A 14,998-nucleotide genomic window follows, 5' to 3' on the forward strand; every position below is an offset into this window, starting at 1 on the left:
AATACTTGATTACAAAATAGTTATTTATGTTCTAACTATCTGTTTTCTTTTATTCTTTGCATTAGACAACAATGGAGTACTAGTAATGCACCTAGAATATATTTTGCCCTCCTATGCCTGGTAATCCTCACTTCCCCTTCACGGCAATACTTCTTTTATGCCATTCCTCTCCAACTCCAGACAGAATGAGTCAGTTCGTCCTCTGCCTGTGAGAATCCTTACACAGAACTCTCCTCCCACACTCTGCACTGTGGCTGCCCCTGAACAGTTGGCATCCCTATCCTGAGCTTAGATGGTCTATACATGTTGAGAATTGGATGAGTTCATGAATGAGTTAATAAGTAATAGAGAAATTCACAGAAGTCTAATTTTTTGACAAGCTAGCAGTTGGCTCAGGCCCAACCATTTGTGCACCATGATTTGGTTTGGTTTTTATGCTAACTCAGATTAAACATTGAAGCTTCCATTTACTTAAAGGAAAAGACTGTAGAAGAGGCCTAGGTAGTTTGCATTTGAGCCCATCTATTCTGTATCTCTGTATTTGAAAGTTCACTTTAGTACTGATCAGAGTTTTCTTACAGTGGAAGAAGTCTTAAAGATCAGTACAGAATTCACTTTACTTTCCCTTCAGCCCATCCTTAGAAAAATTACTTGGAAGTAAACTATAACTATTTTATATCTGTTCCTTAGTACATTTATTCTTGACAGAGAGATAGACAAATGGGTATAATTTAATATAGATGCTTCTTTAGTCAGAAAATAGATGATTACTTGTCTTTGTGGCCTACTGAAATTGTAGCCTTGTATTTTCATTTTGATTATCTCTTATTAACCTCAGAATTCATATTTTGATAGACCTATATTAATTTTTTTTTTTTTTTTTGGTTTTTGGGCCACACCCGGTAACGCTCAGGGGTTACTCCTGGCTATGCGCTCAGAAGTTGCTCCTGGCTTGGGGGACCATATGGGACACCGGGGGATCGAACCGCGGTCCGTCCAAGGCTAGCGCTGGCAAGGCAGGCACCTTACCTTTAGCGCCACTGCCCGGCCCCAGACCTATATTAATTTTTATGGTTTTGATACTTATGTCATCCTTATTGCTGATACATCAAATATTTTGTTTATTTTTCTTAGTTATTCTTGTCTAATAGCTTTCTATGTTACATCTTTTCTCCTTTTTTATTTTAAATTAATATAGATATCTCCTATTTATCTTGTTTTTTGAAATTCTGTATAACAACGCTTACTTTTTAGTTCAACTTTTTAGGACTGCGGTGTGGTACATACATAATTAACTTTAATTCAAGTTGAAATTCAGTTCCTTAGTAACAGTAATTGTGTTTTATGCTTTCAATACCTATATATAGCAAATGACTTTCTGTGAGAGATATTGCCTGCTCCTACATTCATGGCATCTAAGCCCTGCACTGTGTCCTTTGGAGGTTTTGGGATGAGAGCATGACCTGCCTTTCATCATTCTCTTTGTCACAGGAGCTTTGCCTGAAAGGTCAGAGACCAAGAGGGAAGTAGGGAGGATTCTTTTGTCTGTTATGGACCTTTTTTTCGGTTTGGTAATGAGTAGTATCTGGCCATGGTCCTGGGCTAAAGATCATCACCTGTGCTGCCATCTACATATAGTGTGAAGGGTTTGGGAGTAAAATGTATTAATGTATTAATGAATAAATAGCTTTTATAACTTGACATGTTGATAAATAATAAAGCTTTAGTATGTTTCCATCAAAATTAGATGAAAAAGGAAGTTTGAGAGAATATTTTGAGATTGAGAAGATGGTACAAGTTTACAAATTAATAAATGTTTTCTTGTATCTAGCCTGAACTTTTTATTTTTGGTTTTTGGGTCACACCTGGCAGTGCTCAAGGGTTACTCCTGGCTCTATGCTCAGAAATCGCTCCTGGCAGGCTCAGGGGACCATATGGGATGCCGGGATTTGAACCACCTAACTACTGCATGCAAGGCTAATGCCTTACCTCCAGGTTATCTCTCCAGCCCCTATCCTGAACTTTTAAGTATGTTTCCTGCAGGCAGCAGATGTCTGGGTTTTGTTTCTTTATCCAGTCCACTACTCTGTGCCTTTTGATAGGACAGTTTAGTCCATTGGCATTTAAGGAAACTATTGACAGAAAGGGTTGTTGTGCCATTGTATTCTGTAGCGTTGTGTTGTTACAATTGGGAATTTTGTTTATGTAATTGCTCTTTGAAAATAGTTCATTTAGGGTTGGTTTGATTAGCACAAATATTGTGAGTTCTTTTTAGTCTGAGAATATTTTTAATCCTCCCTCCCATGTAAATGAGAGTTTTGCTGGGTGGTAGACTCTAGGTTGAAAGTGTCATTCATTCAGTAATGTTCCAACCTTAATAAAATTACATAAAACAAAGAAACCTAAGAAATATTTTGATAAGAAGCTATTAAATGGACTATGAATTAAAATATAATTTTCCTGAGGACAGGAATATATTTTTGCATTGGGACTACAAACATAGCATAATGCCAAGGAATTCAGAAAGCAATCAATAAACATTTGCTTCATATTGATTTAGCTGAATAAAATTGAACTTTCTGTTTTTGCTTTTGTTTTGTCTTTTAAACTATTTGGCAGCCTTTGGGGTACCATGTGGTATTGGGGAAGCAAACCTGGTGTCTTAGGGCAAGAGACTTACTGTGCAGTGGCCAATCCTGAGGGTTCAATTCTCATCATCCCTGAACATTGTCAGGAGTAATTTCTGAGTACAAAGGCAGGAGAGACCTTTGAGAATTACAAGATGTGGCCCCCAAACAAAAAAAGTAGAAAAAAAAAGAAAACAAATAAACAAACTTGGCAAATGGAGATTATTTGTTCCAGCAATGTATTATATATATTCCAACTCTTTGAGCTTGGTCCCAGGAAAATCCTGTTTTTTTATTATTCTTTTAATAAGGTAATGTTGTATATAAAGTAAGCAAAATACTGATTATTGTTTTGAGTTGTTATAAAGGCCTTTTCTCTAACAAGGAGTATGTTTTAAAAGGGGGAAAGTTTTGTTTTTGTAAGTGCAATACTAAATTGAAGTTGTATCATATGAGTCCTAGTGTCAAGCTTAGTTCTATTTATTGGACATAAATACACATTCAGATCAGTTAGCTGTGGGAATAGCCCTTGAAGAAAAGGCAAAAGACTTGACTGACTGCTTGACTTCTTTAATAAACATTTGCTAAGATTTTAAATGGTGCTTTATTTCCTGCAGCCCACAGCGTATATTTCTTTGATTCTTCACTCTTGCTACCTACTTCAGTTTGATAAAAAACATATTTTAGGTCGAACCTATACAGATATATGGCATACACTTTCTTTTAGGCCTTCTTTGACTTTGGTAATCCCTTTTCTTTTCCTGTTTATTCATCTCTTAGCTTATGTTCAAACTCATTCAGCTCTTCTCTGCTCCACATACAACCATGACTCTCTTCTTGGTGATCTTTGTGTCTTTACATGGAGGTTGAACTTTGACCTGAGTTTGTACCCAAGTGAGCAGTTGTTTCACTCCTGGGCATCTCTCAGTTTGTGCTTTCTGGATTTCTTAACCTCTTTTGGTGGAGGCTCTAAGGAAGGAATCTTTTCTCTTCTGGGTCCTTGGTAATTCTTCCACCTGTGCATTTGATCATGTCCTTCCTGCTTCCTCTGAAACCTCATTCTATCAGTTACTTACTCCCTTTCCTGTGTTTTTTTTTTCCCTCTTGACTCATTGAAAAGAAAGCCCATGTGTTTGCTGTTCATTTTTCGTAGATAACATAAATCTTTTCTAACACTTCCTACTTTTATTGCCTTTGTTTCTATATAGTTTGATCTGGACCAAAGGCATAGGTTTCATGTATTCTGAGAAATAATACTGTATCCCCTAACTTTAAGCCCTTCCAACCTGTTCTTCCCTGGACCACTGCAGGTGGTTCTCAAATAATTTTCCTGTCCTCTGTTGTTCCATTTCCTGTTTTACTTTCTTACTTCTTTAGGTTATCTTTTTTTGTTTGTTCATTTTATTTTTTTATTTTGGGGAAATACCCAGTTGTGTTCATGGTTTACTTCTGATTCTGTACTCAGGGATCATTCCTGGTGCCAGAAATTCATCTTGGGTGGTTACATATACTACTCACTGTACTGTATCTCTATCCCTATAAAATACATTATTGTAATAATGCTCAGACAATAGAGATGAAGGCCAGAAGGACCAGCTCATGATATGAAGCTCACCACAAAGAGTGGTGAATGCAGTAAAAGAAATAATTACACTAACAACTATCATGACAATATTAATGAGTGAGAGAAGTAGAATGCTTGTCTTGAATACAGGGGTTGGGGGAAGAGGGAAATGGGGCCATTGGTGGTAGGAATGTTGCACTGGTGAAGTAGGGTGTTCTTTTTATGACTGAAACTAACTACAATCATGTTTGTAGTCATGGTGCTTAAAGATATTATTAAAAAAAAAAAAAAAAGAAATACGGGGCCTGAGAAATAGCATGGAGGTAAGGCGTTTGCCTTTCATGCAGAAGATCATTGGTTCGAATTCTGGCATCCCATATGGTCCCCCAAACCTGCCAGGAGCGATTTCTGAGCATAGAGCCAGGAGTAACCCCTGAGCGCTGCCGAGTGAGACCCAAAAACCAAAAAAAAAGAAGAAAAAGAAAAAAAAAAGAATGTGTCCAGTTATTAGGTAGTAAGCTATTGCCAAAATACAGAATACAAAGAGATTTTTTTAAAAATACTTTTATCTGGGCCCGGAGAGATAGCACAGCAGCGTTTGCCTTACAAGCAGCCAATCCAGGACCAAAGGTGGTTGGTTCGAATCCCGGTGTCCCATATGGTCCCCCGTGCCTGTCAGGAGCTATTTCTGAGCAGACAGCCAGGAGTAACCCCTGAGCACCGCTGGGTGTGACCCCAAAACAAAAACAAAAACAAAAAAAAATACTTTTATCTGTCTGTTCATCTTTACAGGTAGTGGTACTAATTTAAGATCTTTATACCTAGTTCTGTTTTCTTTAGCACAGTTTTAATTACTTATCCACAAAAATAAAATAAAATAAAAATGTGCTCACATTAGTTTTCTCCTAATAAATTCTCAATTGTTCAACATTGCCTATCGGACAAAAATTCAAGGGGCCACAGTGACGTACAGTGGGTAGGGTGCTTGCCTTGTAAGCTCTTGACCCTGGTGATAAGCTCCGTTGAAGGATTCAGAGAGTTTCTAATGATTTTATCATTATTTTTTTAGTTTTGCATGTTTCTGGTCTTTTCTATACAACCACCTGTAGTTCCAAAAGCAGCATGCAAAGTCAAACTTTTGAGTTTTTAATAATCTGAGTTCCTTAGTAACTGTTACTTATATTCCTAGTGATCTCCTGCTTAACTTTTTTTTTCATATATAAAATCTTTATTTAAGCACCATGATTACAAGCATGATTGTAGTTGGGTTTCAGTCATAAACAGAATACCCCCTTCACCAGTGCAACATTCCCACCACCAATGCCCCCACTCCTACCTGTATTCAAGACAGGAATTCTACTTTTCTCATTCTTTAACATTGTCATACTAGTTGTTAGTATAGTTATTTCCCTAACAGCATTCACCACTCTTTGTGGTGAGCTTCAAATTGTGAGCCGGTCTTTCTGGCCCTTAACTCTATTGTCCCTGGGCCTTATTACAATAATGGTCTTTTATTTTGCTTAAAACCCATAGATGAGTGAAACTATTCTTTGTCTATCTCTCTTCCTCTGACTTATTTCACTCAGTACATTCCATGTACATTCATGTATAAGAACATTTCATGACTTCATCTCTCCTGACAGCTGCATAATATTCCATTGTATATATGTACCACAGTTTCTTTAGCCATTCGTCTGTTGAAGGGCATCTTGGTTGTTTCCAGAGTCTGGCTATTCACTGCAATGCTTAACTTTCAAAGGTTACAATAAGCATCTTCCCAGTGTATAACTGGTTTTCTCTTTCTCCTTTCCAATGCTTCATCATTTCACTACCATGGAATTGCTCCCTAATACATTGTGGTTTTACTAAATAGTTTGTAGACACAAACATTATTTATTGCACAGTGCATCACAAGTATTTGCTTTTAGTGCTTGCCCTTCTTTCTTGGCAGATATTGAGAGTAAGGAGTTATTTTGCTAATCTTTTGTTTATCTGTAACATCTAGAATAGTGCCATGTACTTACTAAGGATATCACAGATGTTTGTAGTAAAATAAATGGTTCAAAACTAATGTCACTGAGTACTAATTGGTTCTTTTTAAAACTCAGTACTTTAAACTCATTAACTTTAAAATTAGTAATATTTTTAACTGAATTTTATCTGATTTCACTGTATTTGGTTCTAGCTGCTGAGGTTTTGGTCCAGCTCTGTTCAGGGCTTACTCTTGGCTCTGTGCTCAGGAATCACTCCTGGTAATCTCGAGAGACCTGCCCACTGTATTATTACTCCAGCTCCTAGCTGCTATGCTGTATAATTTTAAATAAACCAAGAGCAGAGAGGACTATTTTTTTATAGCTTGTGATCTCATATGATAGACTATCCAATTAATTAGAGATTTTCCTCATATTGTCATGGTACATGGCATAAGGTTATCCATGCATTCCTATTTTTAAATCAGAGTGAACAAAACAAGAGGAAAATTTCATGAAATTTATGACCATCTTTCTCCTGGCTTCCAGTTCCCTCTCTCTCCTCCATCTCCATGTCATTCCCATGGAACTCTCTCTAGAAAGTGGACAGCTAATGACCTACTCTGCTCTTCACACCCCTTTACGTGTTCCTTTCCATTCTTTTTTTTTTTTTGAGAATTTGAGTCTTTCTCTGTACCAAATTCAAGATCTTGTTCTTGATGAGACTTTAGAAAGTTTCTTGTCACTAAGAAAACTGTCCTGCACCTGTAGCTGATAACACTTGTTATTCTGAACTCCAAGCATATGGTTCCAAAGGAGAAACATAACAACACATTGGTAATGTTTATGTTGAATGAGCTAGTCTCCTCCAAGCATCTGTTGCACAGGCACAGAGGCTGATAAGTAGTTTCACCCATTGGCTGCCAGGGGAACAGATGGGTTGCCACAACTAACTCAACAAACAACCCTCCACCCCTACCCCCCCAAAAAAGAACCCAAAAAGTGTAAACTCATGCTGCTGGAAAAGTAGAAATTAGTAAAGGATAGTGCATTCTTGGTAATTGGCTTTAGCTTTGTCCCCTGTGTCCCTAGGTAGCAGTTGAGCTGCTCTCTGAAGCAACTGGGCCATTTCTGGAAGAGTATATTTGTGACGCACTCAGCCTTGGAAGGAAAGTGGATTTGAAATCTCTCTGGTTATTCAGAAGTTGCTTTGTAGTTGAGTTGGATGGTGAACCCCTTGGAAACATAGTCTTTGGGCTGACATTGATAAGGTCGCCTCCAAGGAGACCCAGCATCCACTTTGCCCTGGCGCCACCAGGCCCCGCCACCCTCTCCCTCCTTTCCTCACCCGCCCTCCTCCACCACCTCTCTCTATCCCTTACTTGAACTCCTTGCCAGAGTTCACAGACAGCTGGGCAGAGAATGGCTCGATCTGCCCAGCTGCCCGGGAAGCTTGGCGGCCAGGCTGAGGGAAGGAAGCATCGGCTCTCTTTGAAGGTTGGCTGCCAGTGGATCTCAGGCAGCTGGACTTCAAAGGGGGGACCGCCGGGCTTTCCCTCCTGTCTAGGCAGGTCATTTCACGGCAGGCTCTGTGCTTCCGGTGCTGGCAGCGTGGCTTTCAAGCTCCTCTTCAATTAAAGAGCTGAATTGAGAACTGCACTTGTGTTTCCATTTGTGTTTCTTCTGTGACATGGTCTCCCTCAGCTTCGACCCCCTTTAGCCTGAAACTTAGGGAATAAAGATAGAAGAGAAAATGTAACACCCCGCAACAAGGGCAGCTAAGGCGATCCCAGCAGTGAAGCGGGATTTCCTTTTGCCAGTCCCAATTTGTGTTACTTGCCTTTTTTGTTGTTTGTGATTTTGGATCACACCTGATAGTGATCAGGGCTTCTGTCTGTGCTCAGAGATCACTTCCAGCAGTACTTGGGGGACAGTTTAGGGTGCTGTGGATCCAACCCATATCATGGTGTGCAAAGCAAGCACCTTACTCACTGTAATATCACTCTAGACCAGTGCTTCTCAATTATTTTCTGTCATGCTCCCCTAGGAAGAAGACAACATTTTTTACGCCCCCCCCCAATAGGCTGTAATAGATTGTAAATAGTATCTTTATGTAAAAGAAACTTAAACCTGCAAAACAAAAATAATTTGAGCTGATTTTTTTTAAATCAGAGGTGATGTCTGGATTAATGGCTACAATGAGCACGTTTTGCAATGCATAGCTTTTCGAAGCAGGGTTTGAAGCAGGACACAGTAACTCTCAGCTCCAGAAACATACAGAGACATAAGATGGGGGTTAGCTTGTTATGACTGTTTGCCGAGGTCAAACGCAGTCCCCCTCCTCCCTCTGGGGGGCACGCCCCACTATTTGAGAAGCACTGCTCTAGACCTTGTTATTTGGCATTTGACATTCACTCATGGACTTTTGTTATGATCTTAAGTAAAGATTATCCTTATGGACTGAATTTATTTGGTAATTTAGAACTGGGGCTAGCCCTGGACAAAGACTAGTTTTTTATTTTGTTTTGTTTTGTTTTGTTTCTAAGAATTGGTATTACACACACTCTATTCTCTTCTGCCTGTCCCCAGCATTGCTCTTCTGAATCCAGTTCTTATAGTAAACAGGGGTCGGAGCAGATGGAAATTGAGAATAGAATAGCTGGGAGTAAGTTTATGTAAGTAGTGAACAGAGTATAGATTGTGGGACCAGCTCTGTGGGTTCAAATCCTGGTTTTCTGCTGCTGCTCAGTCACCTGGCCCTGGGTAGCTAATCATATCCTGTGTAACCCCTTATGTCCTTCTTGGAATTGAATTATTACTATATAATCTATACAAGCCCAGAAGAACCCTGGTAAAGCATGGTGCCAGTTTTTGAGGGGGTTTTCTTGTGTAAGTCAACAGCACAGGTTCCGGAGCTAGGACCAGGTTTATAATTATTGCTCTTGTATTCATCAATTACATGTCTTTAGGTAAGTAATCTCTTTAAGCTTCAGTTTTTCTTGTTTGTAAAATATGTATAGTTTCACAGGCCTTTGGAAGCCTATGTTAGGGTTGATATGAGGAAATATATGTTTTATTGTAGTAAGTAGCAACTTGTTCAATAAATGTAACTGTTTTTGTCATCACTATGACCACTATTGTTATTTATGTTTATAATATTATTTATTATAGGGGATGCTGTAGAACAAACCTGGGTTGGCTGCATGCAAGGCAAGCACCCTACCCATTATACTGTCGCTCTGGCTCTGATTTTATTATTTTTTTCAGATCAGGGTCAGCAAGCCACAATCCAGCATGCATGTGACCTCTCTTTTCTAAATAAGCGTTTACTGAAATACAGTGTTATCTATTTGTTTCTGTGCAGACTCTGGCTATTCTAACACCAAAGCAACAGAGGTGACTTGGTATTGTAGAAACAAATAATCCAAGTGTGAAATATTTACTTTCTGGCTTTTTCCAGAAAAAAAAATCTATCTTTCTTTAGACAATGCATATCCTCAGTTAAGGTCCAGATAATATTAACTTTTGTCTTATTAGATAAATCCTGTCAGAATGGGGGGTGGGAAGGTAGGTTTCATAGTTAAACAAGCATTGAAAAATTTAAGGACTATTTTAAGAACTGATTTTTTAAATTTACATTGTGAATCTTCAAGAAAGGGCCATGGCATGCAAATGAACTCTAGTTTCCCAGACTTTTTTGACTCCACCAAAATGCCTCCACCCACCCCATATCCCTGGATATGATGATTTTACACAAAACATTATATGAGAAACTCAGGCTGTCTGTCTGGAAGGACTGTCTTCTTAAATCATTCCTCTTGGTGATTTAGGTGATATCCTCATTTGGAGACCTACAGAGCATTCATGAGATATTAGTTATGTCCCCCTGTAAAAATGACATTTTGCTTAAAATTAGAAGAGAAAAATGTACCAGATGTTTAAATAATATAATTAGAAGATATCTCCATCTTTAAATGATCCTGTATGAGAACTCAAGATATTAACAGTCTCAAAGTTCAGAGTTTCATATCATGCCTTCTTGAAATTCCAATTGCCTGGTTTTTATTCAGGGCTTTAAATAAGTTTTTGCATCTAGATTTTGGAGGCATAAATCTAGAGCACCTAACTTGTATACCAGCTGATCTCAGCTAGGTTTATAAGAAGGGAGATTAATGTGAAGGTAACTTGTGCTTTAGCCATAAGGGGTTTGTTTTATAGACTAAAGTAAACACCTTGAATTTCAAGTTGCAAGCACATAGGGAGCCAAAGATTCCAGAGCAGTGGTGTCATGTTCTGTCTGTGACTCACACATCTCAGTGGCTGAGCTTTCTCCTGTGGCTACAGCTTCCAGCTGGTCATCAGATTGAGACTAGGTAGTCACACACTGCAGTCACCTGATTTGAGCTGACCAAAGAGGCATCAAGTTGCATCATTGTCCAGTTAAGAATGAAGGCTGGACAGTCTCTTTGCCAAACACAGTTGGAAAAAAATAAATGCTAAGTCATAGCTGCTTTCTGAAATTGCAGTAGTTACAATCGCGAACCTGGAATAAGAGTGGAGACCCCTGTTAGAGAATTCAACTCTGCACAGACTCCTCTCTTGCCCCTTCCTCCTTTCTCCCTCTTTTTTTCTCCCTTTCTGTACACCCTTCTTTATATCTCTACCCTCTACCCTCCCCACTCCCTCAATCTTCCTTCTGATGTTTCTTATTATGGCAGAAGCTAAGTCTAAGTCATTTTGATGCTTCTGGACGTGACATGATGCCTGACTTGGAGTTGATGAAGTGAATGTTTTATAAAAGAGTGTGAGGCCTAATATGGTTCCCCCCTCTTCCAACCTGCAGAGTGCTTCAAGAAAATCTTGTGTCTTTATTTATGTATGTCAGTGTAGGTTTATGTATCACTTCAGAAATGTTGACGGGGGCGGGGGGGGGGAATGGAGAGATATTACAGCTGTAGGGCGTTCGTCTTGCACGCAGCCAACCCAGGACGGACCTGGGTTCAATTCCTGACATCCCATATGATTCCCCGAGCCTGCCAGGAGCGATTTCTGAGCATAGAGCCAGGAAGCCAGGAGTAAACCCTGAATGCTACCAGGTGTGGCCCAAAAACCAAAAACAAAAAAATGTTGACACTGTAAATGTGGATTCTTATAATTTCATTAACACTCTTATTTGATAGGATTTATAAACATACATTTCAGAATCAGTGTGAGTACTTTTTCCTTTAAATAGATTCATTAAAAGAAATGAAGTTAGGAGGGTGAAAGAGGAGGTGGAAGGAAAGATATCTTGACTGGACATGGTCTTTTTAAAAAATGTTAGAAATGTGAAAAATAGTTACCATTAACTGAAATCTGTTGTTTCTAGCAATTAAGCTCTGCAACCTGTTATTACTTTGTCATCCTCAGGGTATATCTATGATCCAGTTCTGTGACATTAGCCCTGAGTTACAGAGAAAGTTGCCACTGAACTTCATCATGATAACGGGTTCTCTCTTACCATCTGCCTTCATTCCTGATGGTACCTTTTCTAGATATGCCCATGAAAAAGAGTGGTTTTTCTGGCTCAAATTAATAAAATTCATTCCTAGCAAGTTCCTCTACTTGCTTATTCTTTTCTTTATACACTTGCTAGGGTAACTGAGGTAACCAATAACATTAGTTATCATTTTTTCCAGCCCTCTAGCCACAAGTTTGTCTTATCTTTTGGAATCCTTTATAAAAGGATATGAGAATATATGGGACATATATGAGAATATGTACCAAATCAATGAAACCTGTGTATCTAGACCTAAGAAGAAGTCCCCTTAATGAAGTATCATCATCCAAATTCAGAGTTATTCCTGACTTCTTTCATCAGCTGCTTCCTAATTCCTGCAACTCTTTTTATGGGTTGTTCCCTCCTTTTACTCCCCTTTCAGGCACAGCTACTCTCTCAGCTAAATGGTGCATCTAGCTGACCCTCCTAGTTGCCTTAGCAAGGTGGTAATTGCTGTGTTCCAGAAAGTGTAGTTCTTCCTAAATCAGAGCATATGCTCCTGGAAGCTGTGAGGCAACAGGGGAGTTTTGCTGATCTACTTCCTATGGAGACTCATCCAAATGTCATATCCTTATACCTCAGGGTTCTGACCATAGAATAGGAGATTTGCCTTGGCTGAAAATTTAAATGCCTCTGGAGCATTATAAAACTAAAAATAAATGTACTGGTTATTTACATTTGCTCATCTGTACATACTCATCTACTGCTGAGGGCCTCTTTGAAATTCACTATAGTTCCTTTGGCTTTACCTCTGTCTTTTTGGGGGACCTAGAGGGCACAGCTGGTAGTGCTCAGAGCTTACTCTCAGCTTTGTGTCCAGGGATCACTCCAGATGGTGTTTGGCGACCTGGGATGCCGGGCATTGAACCTGGGTCTACTGCTTGCAAAGCAAGCACCCTTCCACTGTCCTATCTCTCCAGTCCCCTTTTCCATAATCTTTTAGAAAACTCTCTCTGTTCTTTAGGAAGAGAACTAATTTTAGTTTAGATTTCCGAGACTGCCACCCAGGTGAAAGGAAAGGTTAGTTTTGTGGGTGCTCCTCTTTACTGAAAGCTTTTAGGTTAGAGTTTAGCAATCAGCGTTGGGAATATTATGGGGCTCAAATAGACAAGCTCTGCTTTGTGACTTGCTTTTCAGCAGGGTTTACTGCAAGACCAGTGGTGATAGGATCACTTGCACACCCAAACCTTCCAAGAGAGACCTACTTGCCATGCTCACCAGTGGTACCCTTCACAAGGGTCCAGCAAGATAGATTCTGGGTAATTGACTTCCATGTACTACTCTGTGCAGTTACTGAGTCATCACTGAAGAGGAAGATGTTTATTATGGTGTTACTTCTGTAAAGCCTTTTAATTTGGCAGAAGCAACAGTAAAAGTTAAAAGGCCGTTATAGGGACTGGAGAGACAGCATGGAAGTAAGGCATTTGCCTTGCATACAGAAGGACAGTGGTTCAAATCCCGCATCCCATATAGTCCTCAGAGGCTGCCAGGAGTTATTTCTGAGTGAAGAGCCAAGAGTAACCCTTAGCGCTATAGGTTTGACCCCCCCCCCCAAAAAAAAAGGCCGTTATACACCAGAAGAGACAGTATAGTGTAGTTTTAACCAGTCGTATGAACATTGAGTGAAAATAAAAAATGATCAGACTTAAGCACCAAACCCAAAGTCAGTGACACCAGAATTGATACCCAATCTACAGCAATCTATACACAAAGGAGGCCTCTCTCACTAGCAGTCCAAGATACAAAGCGGGGAAGTATGGGATGCATGCTGGGAACAGGAATAGAGGGAGGACAACACTGGTGGTGGGAATGGCCCTGATTTTTTTTTGTCACTATGTGACATTAATGTGAAAGACTTGTGATTCACTTTGATCACAATAAAAATTATTATTAAAAAAAAGTATCCTTCTGGGGGCAGACCTCCAGCTCCAGCTTCTAGTAGTATCACTGCACTAAGGACTTACGTTTCTGTGCTTTCATTCCTGAGCTTAAAATGTAGACTAATAGTAGAATCTAATATATAAAGAGATTATGATAGTAAAATACACAATGTAGTAAAGGTATAATGACTACTGGATTAGCTGTTATCATCATAAACAAAATTGTTATTTTACATGTACATTAAAAACTAAAGATTGGGGCTGGAGAGATGACACAGCGGTGTTTACCTTGCAAGCAGCCGATCCAGGACCTAAGATGAATGGTTCGAATTCTGGCGTACCATATAGTCCCCGTGCCTGCCAGGAGCAGTTTCTGAGCAGATAGCCAGGAGTAACCCCTGAGCACCACCGGGTGTGGCCCAAAAACCAAAAACCAAAAACCAAAAAAAAAAAAGACTAAAGATTGTTCAAGTAAAAATGTCAAAATGTCAATTATAAAAAATAAAATAGTTTAAGACCTGCAACTCTTTGCACATTGTCTATCGGAGATCAGAATGTTTTTGTTGTATTAATAAATAGATATGTGTTAATAAGCAGTTTGTTCATGTATAACTTTCATTTCTATTTACTCTCAGCTAAATTTAGGAAATGGTCCCAATAACTTTATAAGTATAAGTAAAGAAATCGATTTCTTTGGTTTTCTTGTGTTGCTCAGACTTGCAAAGAAAATCTTAAGAGCAGCTGCTACTAGGACTTTTCTCTTTTGCAGGAACGGTAGTATGTATGCATGTGCATTTGTGTGTATAGGGTCTTTCCAGCCAAGTGGGCCAGTCACTTAGTGTCAGGACCTGATGATGTGGTGCTTGTGTGTCTAGGAGTTACCTGGACCCTCCATTAGTGTTCAAGACTCTAGAATCAGCCTGATAGTGTTTGGGACTTTCAGGTTTGTACCAGTGATGCCTGAGGGAACATGTGGCTCCAGGAGCAGAACTGAATTGGCTCCTAAACTCATGTACTATCTATCTGCTTCCTTTCTTCTTCTTTTTTTTTTTTTTCTTAATTAAGCATATGGGGCCTGGGAGATGACTCATATAACTTCACTAGACATATATAGGTGGGAACCCAAAGTTTGATCCTCTGGTACCATCTGGTCTCTAAAGTTCTGCAGGGAGAATACAAATATAAAACAATAAAATATGATTTTATATGTTTGGGTTTTTTTCCTAGGATAATAACTATAATCAGGTAAAATTTGTATTTCTATCATTTGTATTGTCTATCATTTTTTTGATAGTGAGTGAAAAAATTTTTTAAAGTTTTGGGGCCACACCTGGTGATGCTCAGTGCTTACTGTTGGCTCTGTCTTCAGAGATGACTCCTGGCAAATTCAGGGGACAATATGGGTTGCCAGGGATCAA

At 39.2% G+C, this 14,998-nt stretch overlaps 1 protein-coding gene across 1 annotated transcript in view; it reads left to right on the forward strand.

Moving 5' to 3' along the window:
* Nucleotides 1–14,998, forward strand: part of WDR70 (WD repeat domain 70) — a 282,711-nt gene that overhangs the window by 199,102 nt on the left and 68,611 nt on the right.

This window comes from Suncus etruscus, chromosome 2, assembly GCF_024139225.1.
Source record: "Suncus etruscus isolate mSunEtr1 chromosome 2, mSunEtr1.pri.cur, whole genome shotgun sequence".
Classification (NCBI taxonomy): Eukaryota; Metazoa; Chordata; class Mammalia; order Eulipotyphla; family Soricidae; genus Suncus; species Suncus etruscus.